The sequence below is a fragment of the Musca domestica genome, unplaced genomic scaffold (assembly GCF_030504385.1).
Source record: "Musca domestica strain aabys unplaced genomic scaffold, Musca_domestica.polishedcontigs.V.1.1 102, whole genome shotgun sequence".
Taxonomy (NCBI): domain Eukaryota; kingdom Metazoa; phylum Arthropoda; class Insecta; order Diptera; family Muscidae; genus Musca; species Musca domestica.
This window is the reverse complement of record NW_026712117.1, coordinates 1,014,825-1,031,791: the sequence shown is the minus strand read 5'-3', so window position 1 is coordinate 1,031,791 and position 16,967 is coordinate 1,014,825. Positions and strand designations below refer to the sequence as shown.

General features: G+C 34.2%; 1 protein-coding gene across 2 annotated transcripts in view; it reads right to left on the bottom strand.

The window, feature by feature from the left end:
* LOC101900331 (glucose dehydrogenase [FAD, quinone]) overlaps positions 1 to 3,757 on the bottom strand; it is a 119,150-nt gene extending 115,393 nt beyond the window's left edge. Inside the window, exon 1 of one of the 2 annotated variants that reach the window (XM_059127972.1) lies at positions 3,413 to 3,757. The gene's annotated coding sequence lies outside the window, so the exon portion shown is untranslated. The remainder of the gene's footprint in view (positions 1 to 3,412) is intronic. The other variant, XM_059127975.1, reaches the window with a different exon arrangement.
* Between the last annotated feature and the right edge of the window lie 13,210 nt (positions 3,758 to 16,967).

Genomic DNA, 16,967 nt, shown 5'->3' with positions numbered 1-16,967 from the left:
TCCAATAAGGAGAGCGTGTCCAGCGGTTTTAAAATTCAGAAAGAAGAGAGTAGAAGAAGTCGTAGCATTCTAAGGCCAATTCGGCTATGGTCAAAATCTCTAAATCTATAGAGAAGAAGAACCGGAAACATCAAATTATTGCTGAGTTGAATATTTTTTTCGAAGAGACCTGAGACGCGAAATGTCTAATTACACCTGATTTGGGACCGAATCCTTCAAAGTACTGAATATATTAAGGTAAGGCAGGGGGTTCATAGCTAAATGTAAACTGACATATCAGTCAGGGACGTACCGAAATGGTTACTATTCAGACAGTTTTTGTAATTTTGTATGGAAAATTTACCTTCTTACCACTTGCTCCTCTGAAATGGTTTGAAAAGGTATTCCTATGTACCTCCATACCATACCCTCAACTATATGGCTATGACTTTAGGTATCTTTGAATGAATTTCATATCATGACATTTGGAGACAATCTAGGTGATCGTATGGTCGTTTGCCTGTCTGCATGTCTGCCTGGTGTGGACGATAACATTCAAAGGGAGTATCCGATTTTGTTCTCACTTAAAATCTCTTCTTTCAATTTTTAATAAAACAAGAAACCAACTTTCTTAAATAGAGGACGTAAAATATTTCCACCAATACAAGATATAGTGTGGAAATACGATATGGCGGACCATTTCCTCTGGTACCTACCCACAAAGGGTACAAATTTTGAATAATTGTAACTCTGTTAACATGTGAACTAACTCGATGATTTTCCTTAATTTTTTCGTTTATCTCAATATTTTATCAAACAGAAATGTACACAGGTATTCAATAACTTATCTTCGATTGAAAAATTATTTACATTTCTTTTGTCATTGTAACAAAAATAAAACAAAGGAAATTTTCGAAAAATAAGCAAGACAGGGAAAGTAAAAAGTAGCGCGGGTCTGACCATATGCTACCCTACACAACTATGCGTATTTAGTAGAGCTCCCGTAACAAAAAATTTAACCGATTTTCATCAAATTTGATGTACTTGCTTCTAGACTAAATTTGGTGGGATGTGCCAAACTTCAGGCCATTTGGACTGATATTAGCCATTTGGTGTACAATTAACCCGAAATTTGTTTAAGATATATGTGGGAGCTATATCTAAATGTGAACCGATTCCCACCAGTTTCAGTAGGGTTCGTCCCTGGCCCAAACAAATATTGTTTCGAAAATTTCATCTCAATCGGATAATAAATGTGACCTGCATGCTGTTCACAAATATATGGACAGACTAATATGCCTAAATTGACTAAAAAAGTGATTCTATAAAGATCCTCAAAAGTAACTATGGGTCTATCTCGCTTCCTTGTCCATGTTACAAACAAATGTACAAAGACATAATACCCTTACCACTATGTGGGGTAGGGTATCAAAATGAGTTCAAATTTTAAAATATTCCGCCATAGATCTAATGTAAATATGAAATATGTGAGTTCACTACAAAAGGTTAATAAGTGTTTTATTTTCGTTTAACTTATCACTTAACTCAATATTTTTATCAGTATCAGATAAGGTGTGAAAATGGAATATATCCGTTCAATGTTCCTAGTACCTTCCGAATAAAAGTTTAAAAATTTCCAAAACTTTTATTGCAAACTTAATTTTCAATAAATTACTTTAATATTACATTTTTATACCCTCAGCCATATGGCTACAGATATCATTTGATTTATTTTTGTCAAACTTAGATCGAGTTCGGAGATGGGCAATATCGGTCAACTCCTTCTGGTACACATCTCAATATTTATATTAACCCAAGGCCTGGTGTTAAGATGGAATATATCGGTCCACTTCTTCTGGTACCTCCCACACAAATAATAAAGATTTTCAAAAAAATATATATATTTTCTGCACAGAAAGAGAATCGATACCATTCGAGATCGGACCATTCGTTCTGGTACCTCCCACACAATGAATCTAAGTTTTGAATAATCAAAACGAGCAAAGAATCGGAAATAAAAATCCGGTTCTCTTCATATTACACACGTCCCATTATTTCAACTAACTCAAGATCTGGTGTGGGATATATCGCTCCACTCCTTCTGGTACCTCCCCCACAAAAGGTCAAAATTCTGAGTATCCATGAAGCTCTTAAAACGCAAAATTAACATCCGATTCTATTCAGACTTGGATGATGTATTTTATCTGGATGATGTATTTTATCTGTTACCTGACGCATATTTCCATTTTCCGAAAAGGTGCACATACCTCATATAAAGTACAAGAAGTAGTCGATATAGTCCAAATCTGTCACGTTCATAACTCAAGGCTGGGGGGTATACATCTGTAGACTTACTATTCAAATCTATAATGTTTTGTGGTGGAGGTAGGTGCTGAAAGGAGTGGACCAATATTGTCGATTTTTGCAACAAAAACTCTAGGACCTGTACTGCTTTAAAACATATAACTATGTAAAAAATATGTCACTTGTTTTGAGAAAAGTTCTCATTTGAGGAAAGTCTTTAACATCTGGCAAAACGATTCTAAAAATTATATTTCAAAATGTTCTTGATCTAGATATTCAATTTTATAATCTATGAAATTTTATGAATTCTTTGATATTTTACATTTTAAATATCATAAATTTTTATGAGGATTGCGGGAGCAAAAAAAAATATATGAAAATGCTTCCAGATTGGTATTCTTCGACGAAAATCTCGAATAGGCGTTTTTTAGGAAGAATCTTGTACTAAATTGATATACAGAATTAAGTATATTCGAAATGTTAGCGTAATTTGAAATGCAATAATGAAGATATGTTTCGCCTCTTTTAATAACTCGTAACTATTCGGGATTTTAAAATAATTTATTAACTCCTCCTTATTATTAGCGATAAAATAAAAGTTCGTCCTGTCTTTTTTTCATGGAATTCACATATCTCGCCTTTCCAAGTTTTTAATTTTTTCTGCACAAGAAAGTGCTTTTTAGCAATTATAAAGTAGATCCAGAACATAATCTTTTACTAATTTAAACATTTCCACCCATTATGTTTGTGAAAAAATGGAATGTCCTTTTATCACACTAAATTAAAAACAATTAATTTTTTAAAGATTGTTCTAAATTTGTGGTTCACAATTTAACATCATTTTGCGTCCCTTACAATATAAAAAGATAATTTTGAATATTTCTTTTAATTAATTCTTTTCTTTTCCTTCGGCCAATTTTTTTTGTGCAAAAATGAGAAATTTTATTTCAATAAATTTAAATCAATATTATTATTGGAAACATCTGTAAATTGTGCACTTGTAAATGATTTTGATAAAAATAACAACGTTTAATTTCATCAAAACAATTTGGTTATATTTAAAACAGAAAACATTGTTCTTTGTTCACGGCATCCTTCACTCAAAATTATCAATTACAACCAAACTTACATGTACAAGAAGTTATGCAGTTTCCCACTATGTATTTTTCTTCTATTTTGAAGAATATTTCTAAAATATGTATGTCTCACTCACTTTTTTATATCTTTCAATTTTTACACAAAATAAATATTAGTTTTTTTGATTTTCAATTTAATTTAATTTTTATCGCCACCGTCAAATGCCTTGTCCAATGTGTTGGGGTACACCGTAAAAAAAAAATCAACTAACGACAGTTACAAAAACCAAAAACCAAGAAACACACTCAATACAGCGCCTGCCGTCCGATCAAACGACCAACTTCTGTTTCGAGATTTTAATACTCACTTAAGCGCGTACCGTACACGACTAATTGCTTGCACCGTTTGCTCTTAACTTTTAAATTCTTTTTTCCTCGTTGTTTCTTTTCGACATCGACTTCGTCAGCGATGAACTGCAACAGCGGTACAGCCACCAAACAACCTGAACGTTGGGAGCGAGCAAGCCAGCCAGCCAACCAACCAGCCAGAAGACCCCTACAACCGAAGCGAAACAGCAATGAAAGAAATAAACCGAATGTTGTGTTTGTTGCTTCTTCGTTTTGTTGGCCCGGCAAAGAGTCGAACATAAATGTTGTTGCCAGATGTTGTTGAGTGCTGAGCTTTTTCTTTTCAGCCAAATGGTGTTTCATTTAAATTTCGTTATATTTTGCAATCGAACTGATTAATATTTGACATTTTGATCTCGGAGAATATCGATTTTCTTGGAATATTTAGGCTAGGAATCATAGGTTAGATTTTGTACCTCCCCCGTGTGGGAGGTACAAAATCAAGCGAATGGAGACATCTATTATAATATTATATAACGTTTGTCAGGGACCCCATAAAGTATGTGTATTAGTAAAAATTCTAAGTTGATTCAACGATTACAGTCTGTATTTTGAATTCAAGATTGAGGTTGCAATTTTCAAGATAAATGAATGAAAATGAACATAGATGTTTGTCGCTATACACATTCCTTTTTTTTTTGATTTATAAATATTGAAAATCGTGACCCTTCGTGTGGGAAGTACCAGAAGAGGTGATATTTTATGAAATTTTAAGATAATTGGATTCTTATTTCGTATTTTGTGAGAGATATAACTATTCAAAATGTTGACAACTTTGCGATTTAGCCCTGTCCGTTCGTCTGTAGTAATCGCGCTAGAGTCAAAATTAATTTAGATAGGAAGCTTAAAATTTGCACAGGTCTGTCTTTTGTGTGCAGGCAGGTCAACTTCGAAGATAAACTTTACCGGTCTACGATATCGTATAGCCCCCATATAACGGTCCCCCTCGATATTCCGTATGATTTTAGCGACATTTTTCAATGGAATTGTCTGAAAATCCACATAAGGAGTTGCTTCTGAGTACTTTACCCCCTGGAAGAGAATTGTTTATATAGCTCCACGATATCGTATATCCCCCAAATAACGGTACCCCCGATATTCGGTATCTTCATAATTTTAGCCAAAATTTTCAATGGAATTGTCTCAAAAATCCACCCCAGAAGGTCCTTCTGAATACTTTACAAATTTAATAATTTACATAGTTTGCATAAAATTGGATGATTCTTCCCTACTCTATGAGGTTAATTATTCTCTGTGAAAATTTGACTTTTTGTGGGGGAATTGCCAGAAGGACGATGTTGCTCATTTCCGAACCCGATCTAATAATAATACGATGCACCAAGTTTGGACCAAATCGAGAACTTCCTTCGAGAGTTAACGTATGCACCAGCCAAATGAAACGGAGCGGATTTGGTCCAAAGAAATCTAGGATGTAGAAGCGTTATTTCGATGAGGCACGTTTTGGTCGTATCAAATAGTATATACTCTCTCTAGTCATATATCTGAGGTAAAAAAAACTTTGGGAGATTTTAGGGATTTTGAGAACAGTCCATTTGGTCACAAATCAAGTATGCACAGGCTGAAGTTCACGCCGTTTAAACTACACCTTTTTCGAATTAAAGGTGAATTCGAATAATTTTTTATTTAATTCGTAACATTTCATTTTTAATTGGAGAATTCCATTTGTAATTCGAATTATTTCAGATGTAATTCGGTTATTCCAATTGTAATTCGATTTTTTCAATTCAATTTCGCATTTTCCATTTGTAATTCAAATTATTCCATTTGAATTACAATTTGAATCATTCGAATTACAATTAGAATTAGAATTGGAGTTACAATTTGAATAATTCGAACTACAATTGGAATTCTCCAATTACAACTTAAATAATTCGTATCACAATTAGAATTTCAATTGAATCAATTCGAATTACTATTGAGATTTTTGAATTACAAATAGAATTCTCAAATTACAATTAAAATGTTTCGAATTACAATTAAAATATTTCGAATTAAGTGTAGTATTTTCCTAACTTTTCACACTGTTATATTGGAATCGACCTAATACGTCGTTTGATGCAGCAATGAAGTAAAATTGATTTCAAAACTGAAATCGATCTCCTGACTCACCATGAACTTCTTCCTCCACAAAGCGTTAACATTTTACAAAATATCTTAAATCATGATAACAGACGGACCAAAGCTAGCGGATACTGACCATACGAACAACAACCTTTATTTCAAAACTGGTTTCCAACAATTCATCAGCAAACGTACAGGAAGACATCCTTAAGTCATCTTAGAAGGAAATTGAATGTAAATTATCAAAATTAACTATCTCATACCAAGTCTCAAAGGCACCACCCTCCTAACTACGGTCTGATGTAGCTACAACAAAATATTTTCTCGTTACCATTTCGTAAATTGTATTGCTTTTTAATTTTATAAAGCTTCATAATTCTACGTATCAATTGGACTCACCTATTAAGATCCTCATGCCATCTGGCCTATTGGTTTATTCATTATTTAGCAGTTGCAACCATTAATTCATGATGGTTATCCAAATCGTCCAAAAATTTATCGAAATTATAAAAACATTTTTATTCAAAATTTTTTTAACTTTTCTGTCAATATGTATTTTGTCAAATAAAAATAATATTTATTTCTCACATTAAATTTTACTGCCTACTTATAATATTATATATTATCAAGAGAACAATATTATACAAAGTTGGAAAAAATATAAAATATAAACAATTAGCTGGTAAATACTAAAAAATAAGACGTTATCCATTTCTTCAATATATTTATTTTCACATATGTCGTAGTCTTGAAAATATATTCGTAAAATAAAATGTATGAAAAATCGCATGTAAACGATCTGTAGTTAGAAATTAAATTTATTTTATGGCAACATCTTGCACTGTCAAAATAAATATTGAATATATTGTTGCTTTTCGGTTCCTCTTTTGTGGCCAGTAGTTCTGCAAACTGATAACAAACAAAGCTTACAGAATGGTAAATGTTATAGCTTCTAAAATGTTTCACACACAAAAAGCTTTTGTACATGATTTGCTTCAATATTTCTCTTCACATTAATACCATAATGCTCTTACCGAGTCTCTTAAACGAAGTTTCTTAGACATGAACCAGTTATTAAATGTTGATGAATCTCCCTATTCTTCATCATAGCTTAGAAGATATATTCAGGCCAGTTATTGCATCTTTCCGATGTATAACAAGTAAAAAAGCTATAAGTTCGGCCGGACCGAACTTTAAATACCCTCCACCATTTGAAACTAATTAGGACAAATCCATTAAAAATTCTGTTTAAATCTTTAAAATACCTAATATCGGATGGTGCCGATATATGGGGGGATATACGATTTTGTGGACCTATATAGACAAATCTATGTCTAGGCGTAAAGCACTCACAAGGAACTCCTTGTGAGGATTTTCAGATAATTCCACTGGAAAATGTGGCTAAAATTGTCAAAATACCGAATATCGGGAGGTACCGTTATATGGGGCTATACGATATCGTGGACCTATATAGACAATTCTCTTTCAGGGGGTAAAGTGCTCATAGAGAACTCCTCGTGGATTTTCAGACTATTCCATTGGAAGATGTGGCTAAAATCATCAAAATACCGGATATTTGGGGGTACCGTTATATGTGGGCTATACAAATACTATATACTGCAGACAAAAGAGGGATCTGTGCAAAATTGTAGCTTTCTATCTTAATTCGTTTTGACTGTAGCGACTGTAGATTACCAGCTTCCTGCCAAATTTGCATGGAACAAGTTTTTTTCGTTTATTCGATATTTTTCCTCATTTTTAAAATGAGTTAAATAGCGAAAAATAAATTAAACTTCTGGATTTTCTTTCAAAAATATGATATAAACAGTTTGATCTTTAAAAAAAGTGCAAAACTGGCAAGAAGCTTTAATGCGCGTCCGCAAAGTCCATTTTTCAAAACAATAAATGCATACACAAAATTGGCAGAAGTCAGGCATACTTAGAAAAAGCTCAGCTTTTAGCTCTACCTTTCTTTTTTGTTGTACCATGATACCAACTATGAACCTTATTTGAATGCGAATCTTAACTTTGGGAACTACAGGGTGGGATGAAAAAATGCAACCAACTTCAGACTGCTGTCATTTCCAACAGCTGTTAAAACAAGTAAAATAGTATCAGTCGGTTTTGCCGACAGATGTATACCCCCAGCCTTGAGTTATGAACGTGACAGATTTGGACAATATCGACTACTTCTTGTACTTAATATGAGATATGTGCAAATTTTCGGAAAATGGCAATATGCGCCAGGTAACAGATATAGCAGACCGAAGTATTCCATTTTCATACTTCATCTAATACAGATAAAAAATATTGGTATGTGAAAAATTTGAAGGAAATCGAACATCCGTATCCAATTTAATGCGAAATCATAAATTCCGACAAATTACATATTCATATCAGAATGCTGGTTAAGAAAAATATTTAGATATAGCAAGTTGTAAAGAATCGCCGACTTGTTTCGCAAGTTAGGACAGTTATAAGTATTGGAAATTGTGAATGTTTGTATGTGGGAAATTTAAGGATGTGGATGGATGCATTGGGATGTTTTCTTCGAATCCCTAGAGCGTTTTGTTTTCTAAAATCTTGAACCCTATGTGGGGAGGTACCAGAAGAAATGGTACCTTTATAGCAGATCTTGTGTTGATGAAAATATTGAGATGCACCAAGTCTGAGTGGAATCGGATGTTAATTTAGCGTTTTATGATCCTTTGTGGGGGAGGTACCAGAAGGAGTGGTCCGATACATCCCATCTTGACCTAGAACTCACGTAAATATTAGGATTAGCATAGTTAGCCCAAATTCGAATTATCGATTCTCTTTCTGTGCAGAATTTTTTTTTTTTTTTTGAAAATTTCGACCATTTGTGGGGGAGGTACCAGAAGGAGTCGATCGATATATTCCATCTCAATACCAGACCTTAGGTAAATATAAATATTGAGATGTGTGAAATTTGAAGACAATCGGACTCTAACATCACATTTGCAAAGTTGGAGCAAAATCGGCTTATCGTTTCTCTTTATATGCAAAAACTACTTTTTTATTTAAAAATTTCGACCATTTGTGTGGAAGGTACGAGAAGAAGTGGACCGATATATTTCATCTTAACACCAGACCTTGGATTAACATAAATATTGGGATGTGTGAAATTTGAAGATAATCGGACTCTTATATTACATTTTATGAGAGTTGAAATTATTCAAAATTTTGACCATTTGTGTGGGAGGTACTTGATGGAGTGGACCGATATTGTCCATTTTCACACCTGATCTAGCACTGATGCAAATATTAGGATTTGCAAAGTTGGAGCAAAATCGGATTATCGTTTCTCTTTCTGTGCAAAAAATATTTTTTTTGAAAATTTCGACCTTTTGTGGGGGAGGTACCAGAAGGAGTGGACCGATATTGCCCATCTCCGAACTCGATCTAAGTTTGACAAAAATATTACGATGTACCAAGTTTGGATCAAATCGGATACTTCCTTCGAGAGTTATCGTGCGCACCAGCCAGCCAGACAGATAGACAGACAGACGGACGGACGGACATCGCTAGATCGACTCCAAATGTTCTGAAACGGATTTGATCCAAAGAGACCTAGGGTCTAAAACCGTTTTTTCGACTAGGCACGTTTTGACCGTATCGAATTGTATATACCCTCTGTAGCCATATGGCTGAGGGTATAATTATTACAGTGACAGCTCATTATATTGTTTACAAGCGTACAAGCACTTTGGTGAGAATTTTCCAGAAAAAAAATTTATTCGTTATGGAATTCAAGGGTGATAGGAAAACTATAAGTGGCTGTCGTTAGAGCACTCCAGCATATAATTGTGAATAAATCTTTTGTATCTCGTACCATCGCTCGGTACCGTGATACTGGTAGCGTAGCCCGACGTCAAGGAAGTGGACGGAAAAAACAGCAACATCAGCAGAAAGGGTTCGAAAAGTAAAGAAGCGATTTGATAGCAATATTCCATTCGGCAAATATTTAAAAATGAGCTCGCGGTAAACCTATTGAAATTCCAAAAAGTACAAGAACTTAAATCGCAACAGAAAGAAAATAGACTCAAAATACTGCAGAGCAAAATTCGGACAGCGTGTGATGGTTTCATTGGCCGTTTGAAGGTGACCAATTCGTGCCAAAGGAGACCAATTCGTGCCAAAGGTGACCAATTCGTGCCAAAGGTGACCAATTCGTACAAATCTAAACTTATTCTAAAATTTGATGCTCTTTCCGACATTTTTTGCTTTCATTGAATAAAATTTAAAAAAAAAAAATAAAAACTTCGGTGTTTGACTTTATTGCAGTTTTTTTCTAACCCTGTATATTGTTCAGTTTGTAGCGTGAAAGGAGAGCCTTGCTATTGTAGGCGCTTACCGCAAGAGTGGTACTGATTGATTATTCATCATACACGAATCGAAGTCCTTCAATCTAAACGCAATGGGAAGAGTTCCTGATTGCATTCCAATCACCCACAAAACCACCTCTTAGTTCCCAACTCTACAATTCCATCACCAACCTCGTAATTCCCTATTACCTTTAACTCGTCAACTCCCGAAGCACATACATCAGCTCCCGTTTACCTTTAAATTTCATTCGCTGGGTTCTTTAAAATTCTTACTAGAACGGTACGAAAAGTACTAAAAGATACTAAATATAATACAATTTGTATTTGACGAACCATCAGAACTAAATCCCATAAATTTGAAATGAGGGACATGAAGTGTATGATGGATGTAAAGGGTTTTTTGAAAATTCGAACTAATTTGGAGTAGCAGATGGAGCTGGAATCCTGAAATTTTAAATTTTTGGAAAAAGGTACTATAATTTTACGAAAAGTGCTATACAGTACTAAATTGTTATATTTGGTGAAGGGATAGGCCTGGAGGCCAAATACAAATAGAGGCATCTATTTGTATTTGGAATTGAGATATGAAGGTAGTTTTGGAAATGTGTGCTATAATTGTACGAAAAGTACTAAAATGGTACTAAATTTGGTATTGGATGGGGCTGGAAACATCAAATTTAAGGTTGAGGTATCTAAAATTCAGATATGAACACGGTTTTGGAGATTTGTACTGTAATTGTACGAAAAGTGCTATATAGTACTAAATATTTTTATTTAGTGAAGGGATAGGTCCTCGAATTTGATATTGAGGTATCTGAATCAAAATATGGAGCTTGTTTTGGAAATGTGTACAATAATTGCACAAAAAGTACTAAATGGTACTAAATTTGGTATTGGGTGAAAGGATAGGACAGGAATTCTGAAATTTGATATTGAGGTAAATTGAACTCAGATATGAAGATGGGTTTGGAGATGTATTTGGTATTGGGTGGAGGAATAGAGATGTTATATTGAAGTGTTATAGGGTTTGCATATAGAGATGTTGAAATTTATTGAACAGACAAGTAAATAAACTTTAAGTTCGGACTGCACTTTGAATACCCTCCACCATTTGGAACGTAATTGGCAATTTCCAAAAAAATAAAATCCGTTAAAAATTCTGTTAAAAACTTAAAAATACCGAATGTAGAAGTCATATTAGGGCCTATACAAAGACTTAGACCTTTATAGGCAACTTTTGTCATAAGCCATTAAAATATTCAACTGCGAACATGAAAAAAATCGGTGAATAACGCTAAAATTATCAAAATACCGAATATAGGGAGGTACCGTTATGTGGGGGTTATACCAAAACGTAGACCTGCTCAGACAATTTTCTGTCATAGGCTGTAGTATCCATTACGACCTTAAAATACCAAATTTAAAACAATTTGGTAAATAATGTTGCTAAAATTATGAAAATACTGAATATCGGGAGGTGAACCTACATGGCCCATTTTGCAATACCAAAAGTCCTGCAGACATAATATAGGGTAAGTGTACCAGTAGTCGGCACTTTTAGGATTTTCGATTTTTCAATCTTTGAACATTCTGAGTGAAATCTTTCAATTGCAGAAAAATAAAGTTGTTCAGATTCCAAATTTTGTTTAGTTTTCAAAATAATAAACAAAAATTTAATTTGTTTTTATTAAATTGGCAAAATTTGCAATTTTACTAAAATAGTAGTTTTTTGCCAGTAGTCGGCACCATTTTCCAATGCTCGGCATGTCTATTTGCCAGTAGTCGGCATATGCTATTTCATTAAAAAAATATTATTTTGTATATTTTCTTATTTCAAATAGTATAAAACAATGCTGTAATACTAATTCACAGTTTAATTAACTAATTTCGTTTTTAAATAGTGTTTTATTTAATTATCATTCTAAACCAAATTTGGGTAGAAAATCAAGAATAGTATGGTTACCTTCAGTAACGTATGGATTTTCAATTAAAATAAAAATGAGATTAAATAAAAAGAAACCAGTACCTTTCTTATATTTGGAATTTGAGAATTGATCTCTTTCCTTTCGGTAGGCAACATTTTTTTCAAAAATGACACAGCTATCTAAAATGTGAAATAGCTGATTTAAAAAACCTACTTAATTTAGAAAAGTTGGTCAAAATTTTTTTTTTTTTATTTGAATAGTTTTTGGATTATTTTTTAATAGTTTTGGTGAAATTGGTCAAAAATGATATTTTTCTAGTGATCAGCACCCCCTGCCGACTACTGGCAAATCTGTTCTTTTCTGTTCCTAATGTCGGCATTAAATAATACAACAAAATGCTTGATTTGTATGTTTTTAATTTATAAAAGTGATCTTCAGACTGTCATTTACTATTATATTATATTTTTATTTACTTAAATCGATTATTAAGTTGACGCCACCACTATTTTTATACCCTACACCACATAGTGGTAAGGGTATTATGTCTTTGTGCATTTGTTTGTAACATGGAGAAGGAAACGAGATAGACCCATAGTTACTTTTGAGAACCTTCATAGAATCACTTTCTGAGTCGATTTATGCATGTCCGTCCGTCTGTCCGTCCGTCCGTCCGTCCGTCCGTCCGTCCGTCTGTCCATGTATTCTTGTGAACAAAATGCAGGTCGCATTTATTATCCGATTGAGATGAAATTTTCCAAACAATATTTTTTTGGCCCAAGGACGAACCCTATTGAAATTGGTGAGAATCGGATCAAATTTAGATATAGCTCCCATATATATCTTCATCCGATTTCGGGTTAAATGAGCACCAAATGTCCACTATCAGTCCAAATTACCTGAATTTTGGCACACCCAACCGGGTTCAGCCTAGAAGCAAGTATATCAAATTTGGAGAAAATCGGTTCAGATATAGCTATAGCTCCCATATATATCTTTCATCCGATTTGATCTTTAAGTCCCTCACATTCCTACTATGCACTCCACAACCGTGATATTTGGTACCAGGTATTAGATGGAGCACAGAAATAGTTGTTTTAAATTTTATCGAAATCGGTTCAGATTTAGATATAGCTCCCATATATATCTTCATCCGATTTCGGGTTAATTGACCACCAAATGGCCAATATCAGCCCAAATGGCCCGAATTTTGGCACATGTGACCGAGATTAGCCTTAAAGTAAATACAACAAATTTGGAGAAAATCGGTTCAGATTTGGATATAGCTCCCATATATATCTTCATCCGATTTCGGGTTAATTGTGCTCCAAATGGCCGATATAAGCCCAAATGGACTGAATTTTAGTACATCGGACCAAATTCAGCCTAGAAGCAAGTATATCAAATTTAGTGAAAATCGGTTCAGATATAGATATAGCAAGCATATATATGTTTCATCCGATTTAGTGTTTTAGTCCCTTACATTCGTAATGTTCACTCCACAACCGTGATATTTGGTACCAGATATAAGGTACAGCCCAGAAATAGCTGTTTGTAATTTTATCGAAATCGGTTCAGATTTGGATATAGCTCCCATATATCTTCATCCGATTTCGGGTTAATTGTGCACCAAATGGCCGATATAAGTCCAAATGGACTGAATTTTAGTACATCGGACCAAATTCAGCCTAGAAGCAAGTATATCAAATTTAGTGAAAATCGGTTCAGATATAGATATAGCAACCATATATATGTTTCATCCGATTTAGTGTTTTAGTCCCTTACATTCGTAATATTCACTCCACAACCGTGATATTTGGTACCAGGTATTAGATGGAGCACAGGAATAGCTGTTTTAAATTTTATCGAAATCGGTTCAGATTTGGATATAGCTCCCATATATATCTTCATCCGATTTCGGGTGATTGACCACCGAATGGCCGTAATAGCATCAATTTTGGCAAATCCGACCGAAACCAGCTTAGAAGCAAGTACACCAATTTTAGTAAAAATCGGTTCAGATATAGCTATAGCTCCCATATATATGTTTCATCCGATTTCGTCTTTAAATCCCTCACATTCGTAATATGCACTCCACAGAAATGATATTTGGTACCAGTTATCAGATAAAGCCCAAAAATAGTTGATTTTAATTTTATTAAAATCTGTTCCGATTTGGATATGCCTCCCATATATATCTTCATCCGATTTCGTGTTAATTGTGTATCAAATGGCCAATATCAGCCCAAATGGCATGAATTTTGGCAAATCCGACCGAAAACAGCCTATAAGCAAGTACACACATTTTAGTAAAAATCGGTTCAGATATAGCTCTAGCTCCATATATATGTTTCATCCGATTTGCTCTTTAAGTCTCTTACGTTCGTAATATACTCTTCACAGGAATGATATTTGGTAACAGATATCAGATAAAGCCCAAAAGTAGTCGCTTTTAATTTTCTCAAAATCTGTTCAGATTTGGATATAGCACCCATATGTATCTTCATTCGATTTCGAGTTAATTGTGCAACAAATGGCCAATATCAACCCAAATGTCCTGGGTTTTGGCAAATCTGACCGAATTCAGCCTAGAATCAAATACATCAAACTTGGTGAAAATCGGTTCAGATATAGCTATAGTTCGTAAAATGCACGATAGAATTAGATAGATTTTGATTTTGTACCAAATATCTCCTAGAGCTCTGAAATGCCCTGTATAAACCTTTTTACGAGAGCTCTACTAAATATGTATAGTGGTGTAGGGTATCATATAGTCGGCCCCGCCCGACTTTTGAGCTTTCCTTACTGGTTTTCTTTACAAACAAGCACCATCGCATGCGTTAGAAGACACTCACTGACGAAAACCGCTATTCTCTCGTAAAAAATGATCGGAGCTCATTGTTTTTTTTACAGAAAGGGAGAAGAGAACACTCTTGACGCTTTTTTGCAATTATTTCATTATTTGGTCAATTCTATTCTTAGTTATTTAAGTTTAAATTTCAAAACTGCCGACTACTGGGACATGCCGGACTTAGGCGCCCTTACCCTACCTTTAAGAAAAATTTTATCAACCTACTTCATTTCGTTTGGAAGCTAAAGTGATTTCCACAGACTGATGACAGACGGACGGATGGGCAACGCTATAGCAACGTCTCGGTAAACTTCAAAATGAAAGATTTTGACGCCTGTTTTCTTATTATTCGCATCTGTCAGTTAACTTTTACTATTTTCTGACAAAAACAAGTAAGCAAAGGCTACAGTCGAGCGGGGCCGACCGTTGAATACCCTACAACACAATAATAAAAGAGACAGCTTATATGGACGATATACTCGAAAGAATTCCACAAGATATTGTGATAAATAATAAAAGAAAACCATCAGGTTTCGTTCTCTAATTTTCGAATAATAGCAACTTAAACTAATTTGCTCATTTCATGGTCTTCCTAGATCTGGAACCAATATTTCCCAAAGACCTATAATCTCTCAGAAGTGGCAAAAGATTAACATTTATTATTGGTTTTTGACTGAAAAGCATCTATATGAGATACAGACATTTGACTATATTCTTCAACGAAATCAGCGTTAACGAAATAGTCAGAAGTGCGTCTTTCCTGTATTTGTGAATTCTCCAAAAAGTCACTGGAATGGACATTTTCGTATTTTGTCTACAAAAGTTGGCAAACTATTTCACACATTGAGTAATTTTGGATGGCCATCCAAAACTGCTTGGCTTTTGCAATGTCCAGTAACCCCCATTCAAATATGCGTGAGGATCGGGCGATAATTACGACCTGCTGACAATTTTGCAGTTTTTTGGTCCATTTCAACCCCTAAATATATGGCGATCATCTCCAAAAAGAGTAGGCTTCTATTCTGACCCTCATCTTATCCCCATGCAAAATTTCGTAAGGATCGGGCCATGAATGCGATCTGTATATGATATCCTGATATCCTAACTACTTAGTTTTGTTAGCTGTAGAAATATTACCAAATGTTTAATTCAAAATGAAAATATGCCAAAAATATGACAAAATTGAAAAAATATGAGAACATTTTACAAAATCAATATTTTCATCTTTAGAGAGATATTTTTATGCGATTTTTTAGATGTTGTTTCTTTCCTGCCAAGAGGCCATTCTGAATTAACGAGAACTGTCGAAATCAGTTCAGCCGTTCTCGACATATAAGAGATCTTTCAAGCATATCTTCTTTGATAGACATATATATCGCACATATTTTGCTATATATCCGTTTTGTTGGATGTTAACATCAATGTAAATATCAGGAGTAACCTTGTCTTAACTTTGTGATTTCGCCGCGATTTAAAATATTCGCGGTTTAATGAAAAATTTTGAATTTTTTCAACACAAAAGATATGGTCTATTTTACCCGCTAAATATTATCCGATGACCACCTAAATTGGTAGGCTTCTTCCCCGCCCTAAACTCTAGCTACATGCGAAGTTCCGCGTCGATTGGTCTATAATTGCGACCTGTATAGCTACTGCAAAATCCGACATTTTTTCAGTTTTTGGTCCATTTCGACCCCTAAATATTATGCGATCATCTCCAAAAGAAATAGGGTTCTATTCTGACCATCCATTCTAAATTTCGTGAAGATCGGGCCATAATTGCGACCTGTAGAGTGATTACAAATTAACATGGACAGACGGACAGACGGACGGACATACATAGCTAGATCGACTCAGCTCGGCGAGCTAGGAAGATCCATATATACTTTCCTATGTGGGAAATCAATATTTCGAGGTGTTACATAATGTTTGGCCCAATCAAACTTATAATACCCCAAACACATAGTGTTGTAGGGTATAAAGAATAAAATTTCTTTGC